Here is a 17,500-nt window from a genome sequence, read left to right as displayed (position 1 = left end):
GTGAAGAAGGCGCAGCAGCGCCTATTCAACCTCAGGAGGCTGAAGAAATTCGGCTTGTCACCAAAAGCACTCACAAACTTCTACAGATGCACAATCGAGAGCATCCTGGCTTCTGGCTGTATCACCGCCTGGTACGGCAACTGCTCCGCCCTCAACCGTAAGGCTCTCCAGAGGGTAGTGAGGACTGCACAACGCATCACCGGGGGCAAACTACCTGCCCTCCAGGACACCTACACCACCCGTTGTTACAGGAAGGCCATAAAGATCATCAAGGACATCAACCACCCGAACCACTGCCTGTTCACCCCGCTCCAGAAGGCGAGGTCAGTACAGGTGCATCAAAGCTGGGACCGAGAGACTGAAAAACAGCTTCTATCTCAAGGCCATCAGACTGTTAAACAGCCACCACTAACATTGAGTGGCTGCTGCCAACACACTGTCATTGACACTGACCCAACTCCAGCCATTTTAATAATGGGAATTGATGGGAAATGATGTAAATATATCACTAGCCACTTTAAACAATGCTACCTTATATAATGTTACTTACCCTACATTATTCATCTCATATGCATATGTATATACTGTACTCTACATCATCGACTGCATCCTTATGTAACACATGTATCACTAGCCACTTTAACTATGCCACTTTGTTTACTTTGTCTACACACTCATCTCATATGTATATACTGTACTCGATACCATCTACTGTATGCTGCTCTGTACCATCACTCATTCATATATCCTTATGTACATGTTCCTTATCCCCTTACACTGTGTATAAGACAGTAGTTTTGGAATTGTTAGTTAGATTACTTGTTGGTTATCACTGCATTGTCGGAACTAGAAGCACAAGCATTTCGCTACACTCGCATTAACATCTGCTAACCATGTGTATGTGACAAATAAAATTTGATTTGATTTGATTTGAATGGATAACGTGTCTGACTACGGATCAGAAGATTCTAGGTTCGACTCCTGGCTGGCTCAATACTTTGTTTAATGACTGAAATCAAGCAGGGAATGATACTGTATTAAAAAAGATGTAGCTTTTAAATCAAACAGGCATAATGTCAACATTTAAAGATTTGTCTGTGATGTGTATTTTAAGTATGTGTCTTCCCATATGGTCTAGCAGTTAGGATTCCTGGTTTTCACCCAGGTGGCCTGGGTTCAACTCCCGGGTATGGGAAAGAATATCTTGTCGTTAGGTACCCACTTGTGTAACAACAGATGCAGCAGTTTCTCACAACACAACAATATTCCTCAGCAACATGAAATGTGACATGTTATGTAGATTCAAATTATACAAGGCTTTTTAAACGTTGAATACACTTCATGGTTGCATTTCTTGCTCTGCAGTAAAATTCATGCAACAACAGGAGGATCAAATTAAGATATGCATCTGAAACAGAAAACCAAGGAACCTTGTTGTTGACAGATGCTTTTGACTGTGTACATTTGTCTAGCTGTGACCTGACTTCAGCTTAGACGTGGTGCCAGTGAGGGTAGGCAACAACATCTCCTCCCAGAAGATCCTCAACACGGGGCCCCATACAAATTTACTGTGCTGGGAATGATACTGAGCCCTCTCCTGTACTTCCCTGTTCACCCAAACACTTTTACGCACGCCTCCAACTCAATCATCAAGTTTGCGGACGACACAACAGTGGTAGGCTTGATTACCAACAACGACGGCAGATGTCCTTTAAAGGGAGGAGGTGAGGGCCCTCGGAGTGTGGTGTCAGGAAAATAACCTCACACTCAACGTCAACAAAACTAAGGAGATGATTGTGGACTTCAGGAAACAGCAGAGGGAACACCCCCTATCCACATCGATGGAACAGTAGTGGAGAGGGTAGCTAGTTTTAAGTTCCTCGGCATACACATCACAGACAAACTGAATTGGTCCACTCACACTGACAGGAAATGTGACAGAATGGCGCAAATTATACAGCGCCTTAAACGTTCAACCTCAGGAGGCTGAAGAAATTCGGCTTGTCACCAAAAGCACTCACAAACTTCTACAGATGCACAATTAGAGCATCCTGGCGGGCTGTAACACCGCCTGGTACGGCAACTGCTCCGCCCTCAACCGTAAGGCTCTCCAGAGGGTAGTGAGGACTGCACAACGCATCACCGGGGGCAAACTACCTGCCCTCCAGGACACCTACACCACCCGTTGTTACAGGAAGGCCATAAAGATCATCAAGGACATCAACCACCCGAACCACTGCCTGTTCACCCCGCTATCATCCAGAAGGCGAGGTCAGTACAGGTGCATCAAAGCTGGGACCGAGAGACTGAAAAACAGCTTCTATCTCAAGGCCATCAGACTGTTAAACAGCCACCACTAACATTGAGTGGCTGCTGCCAACACACTGTCATTGACACTGACCCAACTCCAGCCATTTTAATAATGGGAATTGATGGGAAATTATGTAAATATATCACTAGCCACTTTAAACAATGCTACCTTATATAATGTTACTTACCCTACATTATTCATCTCATATGCATATGTATATACTGTACTCTACATCATCGACTGCATCCTTATGTAACACATGTATCACTAGCCACTTTAACTATGCCACTTTGTTTACTTTGTCTACACACTCATCTCATATGTATATACTGTACTCGATACCATCTACTGTATGCTGCTCTGTACCATCACTCATTCATATATCCTTATGTACATGTTCCTTATCCCCTTACACTGTGTATAAGACAGTAGTTTTGGAATTGTTAGTTAGATTACTTGTTGGTTATCACTGCATTGTCGGAACTAGAAGCACAAGCATTTCGCTACACTCTCATTAACATCTGCTAACCATGTGTATGTGACAAATAACATTTGATTTGATTTGATTTGAATGGATAACGTGTCTGACTACGGATCAGAAGATTCTAGGTTCGACTCCTGGCTGGCTCAATACTTTGTTTAATTGACTGAAATCAAGCAGGGAATGATACTGTATTAAAAAAGATGTAGCTTTTAAATCAAACAGGCATAATGTCAACATTTAAAGATTTGTCTGTGATGTGTATTTTAAGTATGTGTCTTCCCATATGGTCTAGCAGTTAGGATTCCTGGTTTTCACCCAGGTTGCCTGGGTTCAACTCCCGGTATGGAAAATAATATCTTGTCGTTAGGTACTCACTTGTGTAACAAAAGATGCAGCAGTTTCTCAGAACACAACAATATTCCCTCAGGAAATGTTAAATTTTATGTAGATTCAAATTATACAAGGGTTTTTAAACGTTGAATAGGATTCCTGGTTTTCACCCAGGTGGTATGGGAATGAATATCTTTTCGTAAGAAGGTACCCACTTGTGTAACAACAGATGCAGCAGTTTCTCACAACACAACAATATTCCCTCAGCAACAGGAAATGTGACAAGTTATGTAGATTCAAATTATACAAGGCTTTTTAAACGTTGAATAGGATTCCTGGTTTTCACCCAGGTGGCCTAGGTTCAACTCCCGGTATCAGAAAGAATAACTTGTCGTTAGGTACGCACTTGTGTAACAACAGATGCAGCAGTTTCACAAAACAATATTCCCTCAGCAACAGGAAATGTGACATGTTATGTATATTCAAATTATACAAAGCTTTTTAAACGTTGAATAAACTTCATGGCTGCATTTCTTGCTCTGCAGTAAAATTCATGCAACAACAGGAGGATCAAATTAAGATATGCATCTGAAACAGAAAACCAAGGAACCTTGTTATTGACAGACGCTATGACTGTGTACACTGGTCTAGCTGTGACCTGACTTCAGCTTAAATGTGTGGCCAGTGGCGCAATGGATAAAGTGTCTGACTACGGATAAGAAGATTCTAGGTTCAACTCCTGGCTGGCTCAATACTTTATTGAATTGACCAAAATCAATTTATTGAATTGACCGAAATCATCTGGACATTCCCCAACATCTCTGAGAAAAAAAGATGTCACTTTTAAATCCAACAGGCATAATGTCAACATTTAAAGATTTGTCTGTGATGTGTATTTTTCAGTATGTGTCTTCCCATATGGTCTAGCGGTTAGGATTCCTGGTTTTCACCCAGGTGGCCCTGGTTCAACTCCCGTTATGGGAAAGAATATATTTTCGTTAGGGTATCCACTTGTGTAACAACAGATGCAGCAGTTTCTCACAACACAACAATATTCCCTCAGCAACAGGAAATGTGACATGTTATGTAGATTCAAATTATACAAGGGTTTTTAAACGTTGAATACACTTCATGGCTGCATTTCTTGCTCTGCAGTAAAATTCATGCAACAACAGGAGGATCAAATTAAGATATGCATCTGAAACAGAAAACCAAGGAACCTTGTTTTGACAGACGCTATGACTGTGTACACTGGTCTAGCTGTGACCTGACTTCAGCTTAGACGTGGTGCCAGTGGCGCAATGGATAATGTGTCTGATTACAGGATCAGAACATTCAAGGTTTGACTCCTGGCTGCCTCAATAGTTTATTTAATTGACTGAAATCAAGCTGGGAATGATACTGTATACCTTTCAGTGCTTCTGGCTGTTCTCACTTCAAACACATTTTAGACGGATTTCATCTGGACATTCCCCAACATCTCTGAGAAAAAATATTTAGCTTTTAAATCCAACAGGCATGATGTCAACATTTAAAGATTTGTCTGTGATGTGTATTTTAACTATGTGTCTTCCCATATGGTCTAGCGGTTAGGATTCCTGGTTTTCACCCAGGTGGCCCGGGTTCAACTCCCGGTATGGGAAAGAATATATTTTCGTTAGGTACCCACTTGTGTAACAACAGATGCAGCAGTTTCTCACAACACAACAATATTCCCTCAGCAACAGGAAATGTGACTTGTTATGTAGATTCAAATTATATAAGGCTTTTTAAACGTTGAATACACTTCATGGCTGCATTTCTTGCTCTGCAGTAAAATTCATGCAACAACAGGAGGATCAAATGATATGCATCTGAAACAGAAAACCAAGGAACCTTGTTCTTGACAGACGCTTGACTGGCTGTTCTGTGACCTGACTTCAAACACATGGATAACGTGTCTGACTATAGATGGATTGGCTCATCTGAAATCATTCCCCTTTCAGTGCTTCTGGCTGTTCAAACACATTTTAGACTCATCTGGACATGAACATCTCTGAAAAAATATGTAGTTTTTGAATCCAACAGGCATAATGTCAACATTTAAAGATTTGTCTGTGATGTGTATTTTAAGTATGTGTCTTCCCATATGGTCTAGCGGTTAGGATTCCTGGTTTTCACCCAGTGGCCTGGGTTCAACTCCCGGTATGGGAAAGAATATCTTTTCGTTAGGTACCCACTTGTGTAACAACAGATGCAGCAGTTTCACACAACACAACAATATTCCCTCAGCAACAGGAAATGTGACATGTTATGTATATTGAAATTATACAAAGCTTTTTAAACGTTGAATAAACTTCATGGCTGGATTTCTTGTTCTGCAGTAAAATTCATGCAACAACAGGAGGATCAAATTAAGATATGCATCTGAAACAGAAAAAAATAACCTTGTTGAGAGACGCTATGACTGTGTACACTTGTCTAGCTGTGACCTGACTTCAGCTTTGACGTGGGGCCAGTGGCGCAATGGATAACGTTTCTGACTATGGATCAGAAGATTCTAGTTTTGACTCCTGGCTGGCTCAATACTTTGTTTAATAGACTGAAATCAAGCTGGGAATGATACTGTATACCTTTCAGTGCTTCTGGCTGTTCTCACTTCAAACACATTTTAGACGGATTTCATCTGGACATTCCCCAACATCTCTGAGAAAAAAAAGATGTAGCTTTTAAATCCAACAGGCATGATGTCAACATTTAAAGATTTGTCTGTGATGTGTATTTTAAGTATGTGTCTTCCCATATGGTCTAGCGGTTAGGATTCCTGGTTTTCACCCAGGTGGCCGGTTTTCAACTCCCGGTATGGGAAAGAATATATTTTCTTTAGGTACCCACTTGTGTAACAACAGATGCAGCAGTTTCTCACAACACAACAATATTCACTCAGCAACAGGAAATGTGACATGATATGTAGATTCAAATTATATAAGGTTTTTTAAACGTTGAATACACTTAATGGCTGAATTTCTTAAAGATTTAAAAATTTGTCTGTGATGTGTATTTTAAGTATGTGACTTCCCATATGGTCTAGCAGTTAGGATTCCTGGTTTTCACCCAGGTGTCCTGGGTTCAACTCCCGGTATGGGAAAGAATATCTTGTCGTTAGGTACGCACTTGTATAACAACAGATGCAGCAGTTTCTCACAACTGTAAAAATATTCCCTCAGCAACAGGAAATGAGACATGTTATGTAGATTCAAATTATACAATTATTTTTAAACGTTGAATACACTTCATGGCTGCATTTCTTGCTCTGCAGTAAAATTCATGCAACAACAGGAGGATCATTAAGATATGCATCTGAAACAGAAAACCAAGGAACCTTGTTGTTGACAGACGCCATGACTGTGTACACTGGTCTAGCTGTGACCTGACTACTGCTTAGACCTGGGGCCAGTGACGCAATGGATAACGTGTCTGACTACGGATCAGAAGATTCTAGGTTCGACTCCTGGCTGGCTCAATACTTTATTTAATTGACTGAAATCAAGCTGGGAATGATACTGTATTAAAAAAATATGTAGCTTTTAAATCAAACAGGCATAATGTCAACATTAAAAGATTTGACTGTGATGTGTATTTTAAGTATGTTTCTTCCCATATGGTCTAGCGGTAAGGATTCCTGGTTTTCACCCAGGTGGCCAGGTTTCAATTCCCGGTATGAGAAAGAATACACTGGTCTAGCTGTGACCTGACTTCAGCTTAGACGTGGGGCCAGTTGTGCAATGCATAATGTGTCTGACTACGGATCAGAAGATTCTAGGTTAGACTCCTGGCTGGGTCAATACTTTATTTAATTGACTGAAATCAAGCTGGGAATGATACTGTATAACTTTCAGTGCTTCTGGCTGTTCTCACTTCAAACACATTTTAGACGGATTTCATCTGGACATTCCCCAACATCTCTGAGAAAAAAGATGTAGCTTTTGAATCCAACAGGCATAATGTCAACATTTAAAGATTTGTCTGTGATGTGTATTTTAAGTATATGTCTTCCCATTTGGTCTAGCTGTTAGGATTCCTGGTTTTCAAGCAGGTGGCCCTGGTTCAACTCCCGTTATGGGAAAGACTATCTTGTCGTTACGTACTCACTTGTGTAACAACAGATGCAGCAGTTTCTCACAACACAATAATATTCCCACAGGAAATGTGACATGTTATGTAGATTCAAATTATACAAAGCTTTTTAAACGTTGAATAGGATTCCTGGTTTTCACCCAGGTGGCCTGGATCAACTCCCGGTATAAGAAAGGAATAACTTGTCGTTAGGTACGCACTTGTGTAACAACAAATGCAGCAGTTTCAACCACCTGAACCACTGCCTGTTCACCCCGCTATCATCCAGAAGGCGAGGTCAGTACAGGTGCATCAAAGCTGGGACCAGAGACTGAAAAACAGCTTCTATCTCAAGGCCATCAGAAGTTAAACAGCCACCACTAACATTGAGTGGCTATGACTGTGTACACTTGTCTAGCTGTGACCTGAAATCAGCTTAGACGTGGGGCCAGTGGCGCAATGGATAACGTGTCTGACTACGGATCAGAAGATTCTAGGTTCGACTCACTGGCTCAATACTTTGTTTAATTGACTGAAATCAAGCAGGGAATGATACTGTATTAAAAAAAGATGTAGCTTTTAAATCAAACAGGCATAATGTCAACATTTAAAGATTTGTCTGTGATGTGTATTTTAAGTATGTGTCTTCCCATATGGTCTAGCGGTTAGGATTCCTGGTTTTCACCCAGGTGGCCTGGGTTCAACTCCCGGTATGGGAAAGATATCTTATCGTTAGGTACCCACTTGTGTAACAACAGATGCAGCAGTTTCACACAACACAACAATATTCCCTCAGCAACAGGAAATGTGACATGTTATGTAGATTCAAATTATACAAAGCTTTTTAAACGTTGAATACACTTCATGGCTGCATTTCTTGCTCTGCAGTAAAATTCATGCAACAACAGGAGGATCAAATTAAGATATGCATCTGAAACAGAAAACCAAGGAACCTTGTTGTTGACAGACGCTATGACTGTGTACACTGGTCTAGCTGTGACCTGACTTCAGCTTAGATGTGGGGCCAGTGGCGCAATGGATAACGTGTCTGACTACGGATCAGAAGATTCTAGGTTCGACTCCTGGCTGGCTCAATACTTTATTTAATTGACTGAAATCAAGCTCGGAATGATACTGTATATCTTTCAGTGCTTCTGGCTGTTCTCACTTTAAACACATTTTAGATGGATTTCATCTGGACATTCCCCAACATCTCTGAGAAAAAAGATGTAGCTTTTGAATCCAACAGGCATAATGTCAACATTTAAAGATTTGTCTGTGATGTGTATTTTAAGTATGTGTCTTCCCATATGGTCTAGCGGTTAGGATTCCTGGTTTTCACCCAGGTGGCCCGGGTTCAACTCCCGGTATGGGAAAGAATAACTTTTCGTTAGGTACGCACTTGTGTAACAACAGATGCAGCAGTTTCACAAACAACAATATTCCCTCAGCAACAGGAAATGTGACATGTTATGTAGATTCAAATTATACAAGGCTTTTTAAACGTTGAATACACTTCATGGCTGCATTTCTTGCTCTGCAGTAAAATTCATGCAACAACAGGAGGATCAAATTAAGATATGCATCTGAAACAGAAAACCAAGGAACCTTGTTGTTGACAGACGCCATGACTGTGTACACTGGTCTAGCTGTGACCTGACTTCAGCTTAGACGTGGGGCCAGTGGCGCAATGGATAACGTGTCTGACTACGGATCAGAAGATTCTAGGTTCGACTCCTGGCTGGCTCAATACTTTATTTAATTGACTGAAATCAAGCTGGGAATGATACTGTATACCTTTCAGTGCTTCTGGCTGTTCTCACTTTAAACACATTTTAGACGGATTTCATCTGGACATTCCCCAACATCTCTGAGAAAAAAGATGTAGTTTTTGAATCCAACAGGCATAATGTCAACATTTAAAGATTTGTCTGTGATGTGTATTTTAAGTATGTGTCTTCCCATATGGTCTAGCGGTTAGGATTCCTGGTTTTCACCCAGGTGGCCCGGGTTCAACTCCCGGTATGGGAAAGAATAACTTGTCATTAGGTACACACTTGTGTAACAACAGATGCAGTACTTTCACACAACACAACAATATTCACTCAGCAACAGGAAATGTGACATGTCATGTAGATTTGAATTATACAATTTTTTAAAATGTTGAATACACTTCATGGCTGCATTTCTTGCTCTGCAGTAAAATTCATGCAACAACAGGAGGATCAAATTAAGATATGCATCTTATATATTCAAATTATACAAAGCTTTTTAAACGTGAATAAACTTCATGGCTGCATTTCTTGCTCTGCAGTAAAATTCATGCAACACCAGGAGGATCAAATTAAGATATGCATCTGAAACAGAAACCCAAGGAACCTTGTTGTTGAGAGACGCTATGACTGTGTACACTGGTCTAGCTGTGACCTGACTTCATTTTAGACGTGGGGCCAGTGGCGCAATGGATAACGTGTCTGACTACGGATCAGGAGATTCTAGGTTCGACTCCTGGCTGGCTCAATACTTTATTTAATTGACTGAAATCAAGCTGGGAATGATACTGTATACCTTTCAGTGCTTTTGGCTGTTCTCACTTCAAACCCATTTTAGACGGATTTCATCTGGACATTCCCCAACATCTCTGAGAAAAAAGATGTAGTTTTAAATCCAACAGGCATAATGTCAACATTTAAAGATTTGTCTGTGATGTGTATTTTAAGTATGTGTCTTCCCATATGGTCTAGCGGTTAGGATTCCTGGTTTTCACCCAGGTGGCCGGGGTTCAACTCCCGGTATGGGAAAGAATAACTTGTCATTAGGTACGCACTTGTGTAACAACAGATGCAGTACTTTCACACAACACAACAATATTCACTCAGCAACAGGAAATGTGACATGTTATGTAGATTCAAATTATACAAGGCTTTTTAAACGTTGAATACACTTCATGGCTGCATTTCTTGCTCTGCAGTAAAATTCATGCAACAACAGGAGGATCAAATTAAGATATGCATCTGAAACAGAAAACCAAGGAACCTTGTTGTTGACAGACGCTATGACTGTGTACATTTGTCTAGCTGTGACCTGACTTCAGCTTAGACGTGGTGCCAGTGAGGGTAGGCAACAACATCTCCTCCCCGCTGATCCTCAACACGGGGGCCCCACAAGGGTGCGTTCTGAGCCCTCTCCTGTACTCCCTGTTCACCCACGACTGCGTGGCCACGCACGCCTCCAACTCAATCATCAAGTTTGCGGACGACACAACAGTGGTAGGCTTGATTACCAACAACGATGAGACGGCCTACAGGGAGGAGGTGAGGGCCCTCGGAGTGTGGTGTCAGGAAAATAACCTCACACTCAACGTCAACAAAACTAAGGAGATGATTGTGGACTTCAGGAAACAGCAGAGGGAACACCCCCCTATCCACATCGATGGAACAGTAGTGGAGAGGGTAGCTAGTTTTAAGTTCCTCGGCATACACATCACAGACAAACTGAATTGGTCCACTCACACTGACAGCGTCGTGAAGAAGGCGCAGCAGCGCCTATTCAACCTCAGGAGGCTGAAGAAATTCGGCTTGTCACCAAAAGCACTCACAAACGTCTACAGATGCACAATCGAGAGCATCCTGGCGGGCTGTATCACCGCCTGGTACGGCAACTGCTCCGCCCTCAACCGTAAGGCTCTCCAGAGGGTAGTGAGGACTGCACAACGCATCACCGGGGGCAAACTACCTGCCCTCCAGGACACCTACACCACCCGTTGTTACAGGAAGGCCATAAAGATCATCAAGGACATCAACCACCCGAACCACTGCCTGTTCACCCCGCTATCATCCAGAAAGCGAGGTCAGTACAGGTGCATCAAAGCTGGGACCGAGAGACTGAAAAACAGCTTCTATCTCAAGGCCATCAGACTGTTAAACAGCCACCACTAACATTGAGTGGCTGCTGCCAACACACTGTCATTGACACTGACCCAACTCCAGCCATTTTAATAATGGGAATTGATGGGAAATGATGTAAATATATCACTAGCCACTTTAAACAATGCTACCTTATATAATGTTACTTACCCTACATTATTCATCTCATATGCATATGTATATACTGTACTCTACATCATCGACTGCATCCTTATGTAACACATGTATCACTAGCCACTTTAACTATGCCACTTTGTTTACTTTGTCTACACACTCATCTCATATGTATATACTGTACTCGATACCATCTACTGTATGCTGCTCTGTACCATCACTCATTCATATATCCTTATGTACATGTTCCTTATCCCCTTACACTGTGTATAAGACAGTAGTTTTGGAATTGTTAGTTAGATTACTTGTTGGTTATCACTGCATTGTCGGAACTAGAAGCACAAGCATTTCGCTACACTCGCATTAACATCTGCTAACCATGTGTATGTGACAAATAAAATTTGATTTGATTTGATTTGAATGGATAACGTGTCTGACTACGGATCAGAAGATTCTAGGTTCGACTCCTGGCTGGCTCAATACTTTGTTTAAGTTGACTGAAATCAAGCAGGGAATGATACTGTATTAAAAAAGATGTAGCTTTTAAATCAAACAGGCATAATGTCAACATTTAAAGATTTGTCTGTGATGTGTATTTTAAGTATGTGTCTTCCCATATGGTCTAGCGGTTAGGATTCCTGGTTTTCACCCAGGTGGCCCGGGTTCAACTCCCGGTATGGGAAAGAATATCTTGTCATTAGGTACCCACTTGTGTAACAACAGATGCAGCAGTTTCTCACAACACAACAATATTCCCTCAGCAACAGGAAATGTGACTTGTTATGTAGATTCAAATTATACAATGCTTTTTAAACGTTGAATACACTTCATGGCTGCATTTCTTGCTCTGCAGTAAAATTCATGCAACAACAGGAGGATCAAATTAAGATATGCATCTGAAACAGAAAACCAAGGAACCTTGTTGTTGACAGACGCCATGACTGTGTACACTGGTCTAGCTGTGACCTGACTTCAGCTTAGATGTGGGCCAGTGGCGCAATGGATAACGTGTCTGACTATGGATCAGAAGATTCTAGGTTCGACTCCTGGCTGGCTCAATACTTTGTTTAATTGACTGAAATCAAGCTGGGAATGATACTGTATACCTTTCAGTGCTTCTGGCTGTTCTCACTTCAAAACACATTTTAGACGGATTTCATCTGGACATTCCCCAACATCTCTGAGAAAAAAGATGTAGCATTTAATTCCAACAGGCATAATGTCAACATTTAAAGATTTGTCTGTGATGTGTATTTTAAGTATATGTCTTCCCATATGGTCTAGCGGTTAGGATTCCTGGTTTTCACCCAGGTGGCCCGGGTTCAACTCCCGGTATGGGAAAGAATATCTTTTCGTTAGGTACCCACTTGTGTAACAACAGATGCAGCAGTTTCACACAACACAACAATATTGCCTCAGCAACAGGAAATGTGACATGTTATGTAGATTCAAATTATATAAGGCTTTTTAAACGTTGAATACACTTCATGGCTGCATTTCTTGCTCTGCAGTAAAATTCATGCAACAACAGGAGGATCAAATTAAGATATGCATCTGAAACAGAAAACCAAGGAACCTTGTTGTTGACAGACGCCATGACTGTGTACACTGGTCTAGCTGTGACCTGACTTCAGCTTAGACGTGGGGCCAGTGGCGCAATGGATAATGTGTCTGACTACGGATTAGAAGTTTCTAGGTTTGACTCCTGGCTGGCTCAATACTTTATTTAATTGACTGAAATCAAGCTGGGAATGATACTGTATACCTTTCAGTGCTTCTGGCTGTTCTCACTTCAAACACATTTTAGACGGATTTCATCTGGACATTCCCCAACATCTCTGAGAAAAAAGATGTAGTTTTTGAATCCAACAGGCATAATGTCAACATTTAAAGATTTGTCTGTGATGTGTATTTTAAGTATGTGTCTTCCCATATGGTCTAGCGGTTAGGATTCCTGGTTTTCACCCAGGTGGCCCGGGTTCAACTCCCGGTATGGGAAAGAATATATTTTCGTAGGGTATCCACTTGTGTAACAACAGATGCAGCAGTTTCTCACAACACAACAATATTCCCTCAGCAACAGGAAATGTGACATGTTATGTAGATTCAAATTATACAAGGCTTTTTAAACGTTGAATACACTTCATGGCTGCATTTCTTGCTCTGCAGTAAAATTCATGCAACAACAGGAGGATCAAATTAAGATATGCATCTGAAACAGAAAACCAAGGAACCTTGTTGTTGACAGACGCTATGACTGTGTACACTGGTCTAGCTGTGACCTGACTTAAGCTTAGACATGGGGCCAGTGGCGCAATGGATAACGTGTCTGACTACGGATCAGAAGATTCTAGGTTCGACTCCTGGCTGGCTCAATACTTTATTTAATTGACTGAAATCAAGCTGGGAATGATACTGTATACCTTTCAGTGCTTCTCGCTGTTCTCACTTCAAACACATTTTAGACAGATTTCATCTGGACATTCCCCAACATCTCTGAGAAAAAAAAGATGTCGCTTTTAAATCCAACAGGCATAATGTCAACATTTAAAGATTTGTCTGTGATGTGTATTTTAAGTATGTGTCTTCCCATATGGTCTAGCGGTTAGGATTCCTGGTTTTCACCCAGGTGGCCCGGGTTCAACTCCCGGTATGGGAAAGAATATCTTGTCGTTAGGTACCCACTTGTGTAACAACAGATGCAGCAGTTTCTCACAACACAACAATATTCCCTCAGCAACAGGAAATGTGACTTGTTATGTAGATTCAAATTATATAAGGCTTTTTAAACGTTGAATGCACTTCATGGCTGCATTTCTTGCTCTGCAGTAAAATTCATGCAACAACAGGAGGATCAAATTAAGATATGCATCTGAAACAGAAAACCAAGGAACCTTGTTGTTGACAGACGCCATGACTGTGTACACTGGTCTAGCTGTGACCTGACTTCAGTTTAGACGTGGGGCCAGTGGCGCAATGGATAACGTGTCTGACTACGGATCAGAAGATTCTAGGTTCAACTCCTGGCTGGCTCAATACTTTATTTAATTGACTGAAATCAAGCTGGGAATGATACTGTATACCTTTCAGTGCTTCTGGCTGTTCTCACTTCAAACACATTTTAGACAGATTTCATCTGGACATTCCCCAACATCTCTGAGAAAAAAAAGATGTAGCTTTAAAACAGGCATAATGTCAACATTTAAAGATTTGTCTGTGATGTGTATTTTAAGTATGTGTCTTCCCATATGGTCTAGCGGTTAGGATTCCTGGTTTTCACCCAGGTGGCCCGGGTTCAACTCCCGGTATGGGAAAGAATATCTTGTCGTTAGGTACCCACTTGTGTAACAACAGATGCAGCAGTTTCACACAACACAACAATATTCCCTCAGCAACAGGAAATGTGACTTGTTATGTAGATTCAAATTATATAAGGCTTTTTAAACGTTGAATACACTTCATGGCTGCATTTCTTGCTCTGCAGTAAAATTCATGCAACAACAGGAGGATCAAATTAAGATATGCATCTGAAACAGAAAACCAAGGAACCTTGTTGTTGACAGACGCTATGACTGTGTACACTGGTCTAGCTGTGACCTGACTTCAGCTTAGACGTGGGGCCAGTGGCGCAATGGATAACGTGTCTGACTACGGATCAGAAGATTCTAGGTTCGACTCCTGGCTGGCTCAATACTTTATTTAATTGACTGAAATCAAGCTGGGAATGATACTGTATACCTTTCAGTGCTTCTGGCTGTTCTCACTTCAAACACATTATAGATGGATTTCATCTGGACATTCCCCAACCTCTCTGAGAAAAAAAGATGTAGCTTTTAAATCCAACAGGCATAATGTCAACATTTAAAGATTTGTCTGTGATGTGTATTTTAAGTATGTGTCTTCCCATATGGTCTAGCGGTTAGGATTCCTGGTTTTCACCCAGGTGGCCCGGGTTCAACTCCCGGTATGGGAAAGAATATCTTGTCGTTAGGTACCCACTTGTGTAACAACAGATGCAGCAGTTTCTCACAACACAACAATATTCCCTCAGCAACAGGAAATGTGACTTGTTATGTAGATTCAAATTATATAAGGCTTTTTAAACGTTGAATGCACTTCATGGCTGCATTTCTTGCTCTGCAGTAAAATTCATGCAACAACAGGAGGATCAAATTAAGATATGCATCTGAAACAGAAAACCAAGGAACCTTGTTGTTGACAGACGCCATGACTGTGTACACTGGTCTAGCTGTGACCTGACTTCAGCTTAGACGTGGGGCCAGTGGCGCAATGGATAACGTGTCTGACTACGGATCAGAAGATTCTAGGTTCGACTCCTGGCTGGCTCAATACTTTATTTAATTGACTGAAATCAAGCTGGGAATGATACTGTATAACTTTCAGTGCTTCTGGCTGTTCTCACTTCAAACACATTTTAGACGGATTTCATCTGGACATTCCCCAACATCTCTGAGAAAAAAAAGATGTAGCTTTTGAATCCAACAGGCATAATGTCAACATTTAAAGATTTGTCTGTGATGTGTATTTTAAGTATGTGTCTTCCCATATGGTCTAGCGGTTAGGATTCCTGGTTTTCACCCAGGTGGCCCGTGTTCAACTTCCGGTATGGGAAAGAATAACTTGTCATTAGGTACCCACTTGTGTAACAACAGATGCAGCAGTTTCACACAACACAACAATATTCCCTCAGCAACAGGAAATGTGACATGTTATGTATATACAAAGCTTTTTAAACGTTGAATAAACTTCATGGCTGGATTTCTTGCTCTGCAGTAAAATTCATGCAACAACAGGAGGATCAAATTAAGATATGCATCTGAAACAGAAAACCAAGGAACCTTGTTGTTGACAGACGCTATGACTGTGCACACTGGTCTAGCTGTGACCTGACTTCAGCTTAGACGTGGGGCCAGTGGCGCAATGGATAACGTGTCTGACTACGGATCAGAAGATTCTAGGTTCGACTCCTGGCTGGCTCAATACTTTATTTAATTGACTGAAATCAAGCTGGGAATGATACTGTATACCTTTCAGTGCTTCTGGCTGTTCTCACTTCAAACACATTTTAGACGGATTTCATCTGGACATTCCCCAACATCTCTGAGAAAAAAAGATGTAGCTTTTAAATCCAACAGGCATAATGTCAACATTTAAAGATTTGTCTGTGATGTGTATTTTAAGTATGTGTCTTCCCATATGGTCTAGCGGTTAAGATTCCTGGTTTTCACCCAGGTGGCCTGGGTTCAACTCCCGGTATGGGAAAGAATATCTTTTCGTTAGGTACCCACTTGTGTAACAACAGATGCAGCAGTTTCACACAACACAACAATATTCCCTCAGCAACAGGAAATGTGACATGTTATGTAGATTCATTCAAATTATACAAGGCTTTTTAAACGTTGAATACACTTCATGGCTGCATTTCTTGCTCTGCAGTAAAATTCATGCAACAACAGGAGGATCAAATTAAGATATGCATCTGAAACAGAAAACCAAGGAACCTTGTTGTTGACAGACGCTATGACTGTGTACACTGGTCTAGCTGTGACCTGACTTCAGCTTAGACGTGGGGCCAGTGGCGCAATGGATAACGTGTCTGACTACGGATCAGAAGATTCTAGGTTCGACTCCTGGCTGGCTCAATACTTTATTTAATTGACTGAAATCAAGCTGGGAATGATACTGTATACCTTTCAGTGCTTCTGGCTGTTCTCACTTCAAACACATTTTAGACGGATTTCATCTGGACATTCCCCAACATCTCTGAGAAAAAAGATGTAGCTTTTTGAATCCAACAGGCATAATGTCAACATTTAAAGATTTGTCTGTGATGTGTATTTTAAGTATGTGTCTTCCCATATGGTCTAGCGGTTAGGATTCCTGGTTTTCACCCAGGTGGCCCGGGTTCAACTCCCGGTATGGGAAAGAATATATTTTCATTAGGTACCCACTTGTGTAACAACAGATGCAGCAGTTTCTCACAACACAACAATATTCCCTCAGCAACAGGAAATGTGACATGTTATGTAGATTCAAATTATACAAGGCTTTTTAAACGTTGAATACACTTCATGGCTGCATTTCTTGCTCTGCAGTAAAATTCATGCAACAACAGGAGGATCAAATTAAGATATGCATCTGAAACAGAAAACCAAGGAACCTTGTTGTTGACAGACGCTATGACTGTGTACACTGGTCTAGCTGTGACCTGACTTCAGC

The 17,500-nt window shown here is 41.2% G+C and overlaps 18 non-coding genes across 18 annotated transcripts; all 18 read left to right on the top strand.

The window, feature by feature from the left end:
- Window positions 1–4,696: 4,696 nt before the first annotated feature.
- On the top strand, window positions 4,697–4,768 carry trnae-uuc. The gene has a single exon. It is a non-coding gene; the product is annotated as a tRNA-Glu (tRNA).
- A 3,473-nt stretch (window positions 4,769–8,241) lies between these two features.
- Window positions 8,242–8,314, top strand: trnar-acg. The gene has a single exon. It is a non-coding gene; the product is annotated as a tRNA-Arg (tRNA).
- Window positions 8,315–8,524: 210 nt separating this feature from the next.
- Window positions 8,525–8,596, top strand: trnae-uuc. The gene has a single exon. It is a non-coding gene; the product is annotated as a tRNA-Glu (tRNA).
- A 300-nt stretch (window positions 8,597–8,896) lies between these two features.
- Window positions 8,897–8,969, top strand: trnar-acg. Its single transcript has one exon. It is a non-coding gene; the product is annotated as a tRNA-Arg (tRNA).
- Window positions 8,970–9,179: 210 nt separating this feature from the next.
- trnae-uuc lies at window positions 9,180–9,251 on the top strand. Its single transcript has one exon. It is a non-coding gene; the product is annotated as a tRNA-Glu (tRNA).
- Window positions 9,252–11,871: 2,620 nt separating this feature from the next.
- Window positions 11,872–11,943, top strand: trnae-uuc. The gene has a single exon. It is a non-coding gene; the product is annotated as a tRNA-Glu (tRNA).
- A 302-nt stretch (window positions 11,944–12,245) lies between these two features.
- On the top strand, window positions 12,246–12,318 carry trnah-aug. The gene has a single exon. It is a non-coding gene; the product is annotated as a tRNA-His (tRNA).
- A 211-nt stretch (window positions 12,319–12,529) lies between these two features.
- On the top strand, window positions 12,530–12,601 carry trnae-uuc. The gene has a single exon. It is a non-coding gene; the product is annotated as a tRNA-Glu (tRNA).
- A 586-nt stretch (window positions 12,602–13,187) lies between these two features.
- On the top strand, window positions 13,188–13,259 carry trnae-uuc. Its single transcript has one exon. It is a non-coding gene; the product is annotated as a tRNA-Glu (tRNA).
- Window positions 13,260–13,562: 303 nt separating this feature from the next.
- On the top strand, window positions 13,563–13,635 carry trnar-acg. Its single transcript has one exon. It is a non-coding gene; the product is annotated as a tRNA-Arg (tRNA).
- Window positions 13,636–13,847: 212 nt separating this feature from the next.
- On the top strand, window positions 13,848–13,919 carry trnae-uuc. Its single transcript has one exon. It is a non-coding gene; the product is annotated as a tRNA-Glu (tRNA).
- A 583-nt stretch (window positions 13,920–14,502) lies between these two features.
- On the top strand, window positions 14,503–14,574 carry trnae-uuc. Its single transcript has one exon. It is a non-coding gene; the product is annotated as a tRNA-Glu (tRNA).
- A 303-nt stretch (window positions 14,575–14,877) lies between these two features.
- Window positions 14,878–14,950, top strand: trnar-acg. The gene has a single exon. It is a non-coding gene; the product is annotated as a tRNA-Arg (tRNA).
- Window positions 14,951–15,161: 211 nt separating this feature from the next.
- On the top strand, window positions 15,162–15,233 carry trnae-uuc. The gene has a single exon. It is a non-coding gene; the product is annotated as a tRNA-Glu (tRNA).
- Window positions 15,234–15,536: 303 nt separating this feature from the next.
- trnar-acg lies at window positions 15,537–15,609 on the top strand. Its single transcript has one exon. It is a non-coding gene; the product is annotated as a tRNA-Arg (tRNA).
- Window positions 15,610–16,187: 578 nt separating this feature from the next.
- On the top strand, window positions 16,188–16,260 carry trnar-acg. Its single transcript has one exon. It is a non-coding gene; the product is annotated as a tRNA-Arg (tRNA).
- Window positions 16,261–16,850: 590 nt separating this feature from the next.
- Window positions 16,851–16,923, top strand: trnar-acg. The gene has a single exon. It is a non-coding gene; the product is annotated as a tRNA-Arg (tRNA).
- Window positions 16,924–17,134: 211 nt separating this feature from the next.
- trnae-uuc lies at window positions 17,135–17,206 on the top strand. The gene has a single exon. It is a non-coding gene; the product is annotated as a tRNA-Glu (tRNA).
- The last annotated feature ends 294 nt before the right edge of the window (window positions 17,207–17,500 follow it).

Source organism: Oncorhynchus gorbuscha, unplaced genomic scaffold, assembly GCF_021184085.1.
Source record: "Oncorhynchus gorbuscha isolate QuinsamMale2020 ecotype Even-year unplaced genomic scaffold, OgorEven_v1.0 Un_scaffold_1688, whole genome shotgun sequence".
Taxonomy (NCBI): domain Eukaryota; kingdom Metazoa; phylum Chordata; class Actinopteri; order Salmoniformes; family Salmonidae; genus Oncorhynchus; species Oncorhynchus gorbuscha.
This window is presented reverse-complemented; position numbering and strand designations above follow the sequence as displayed.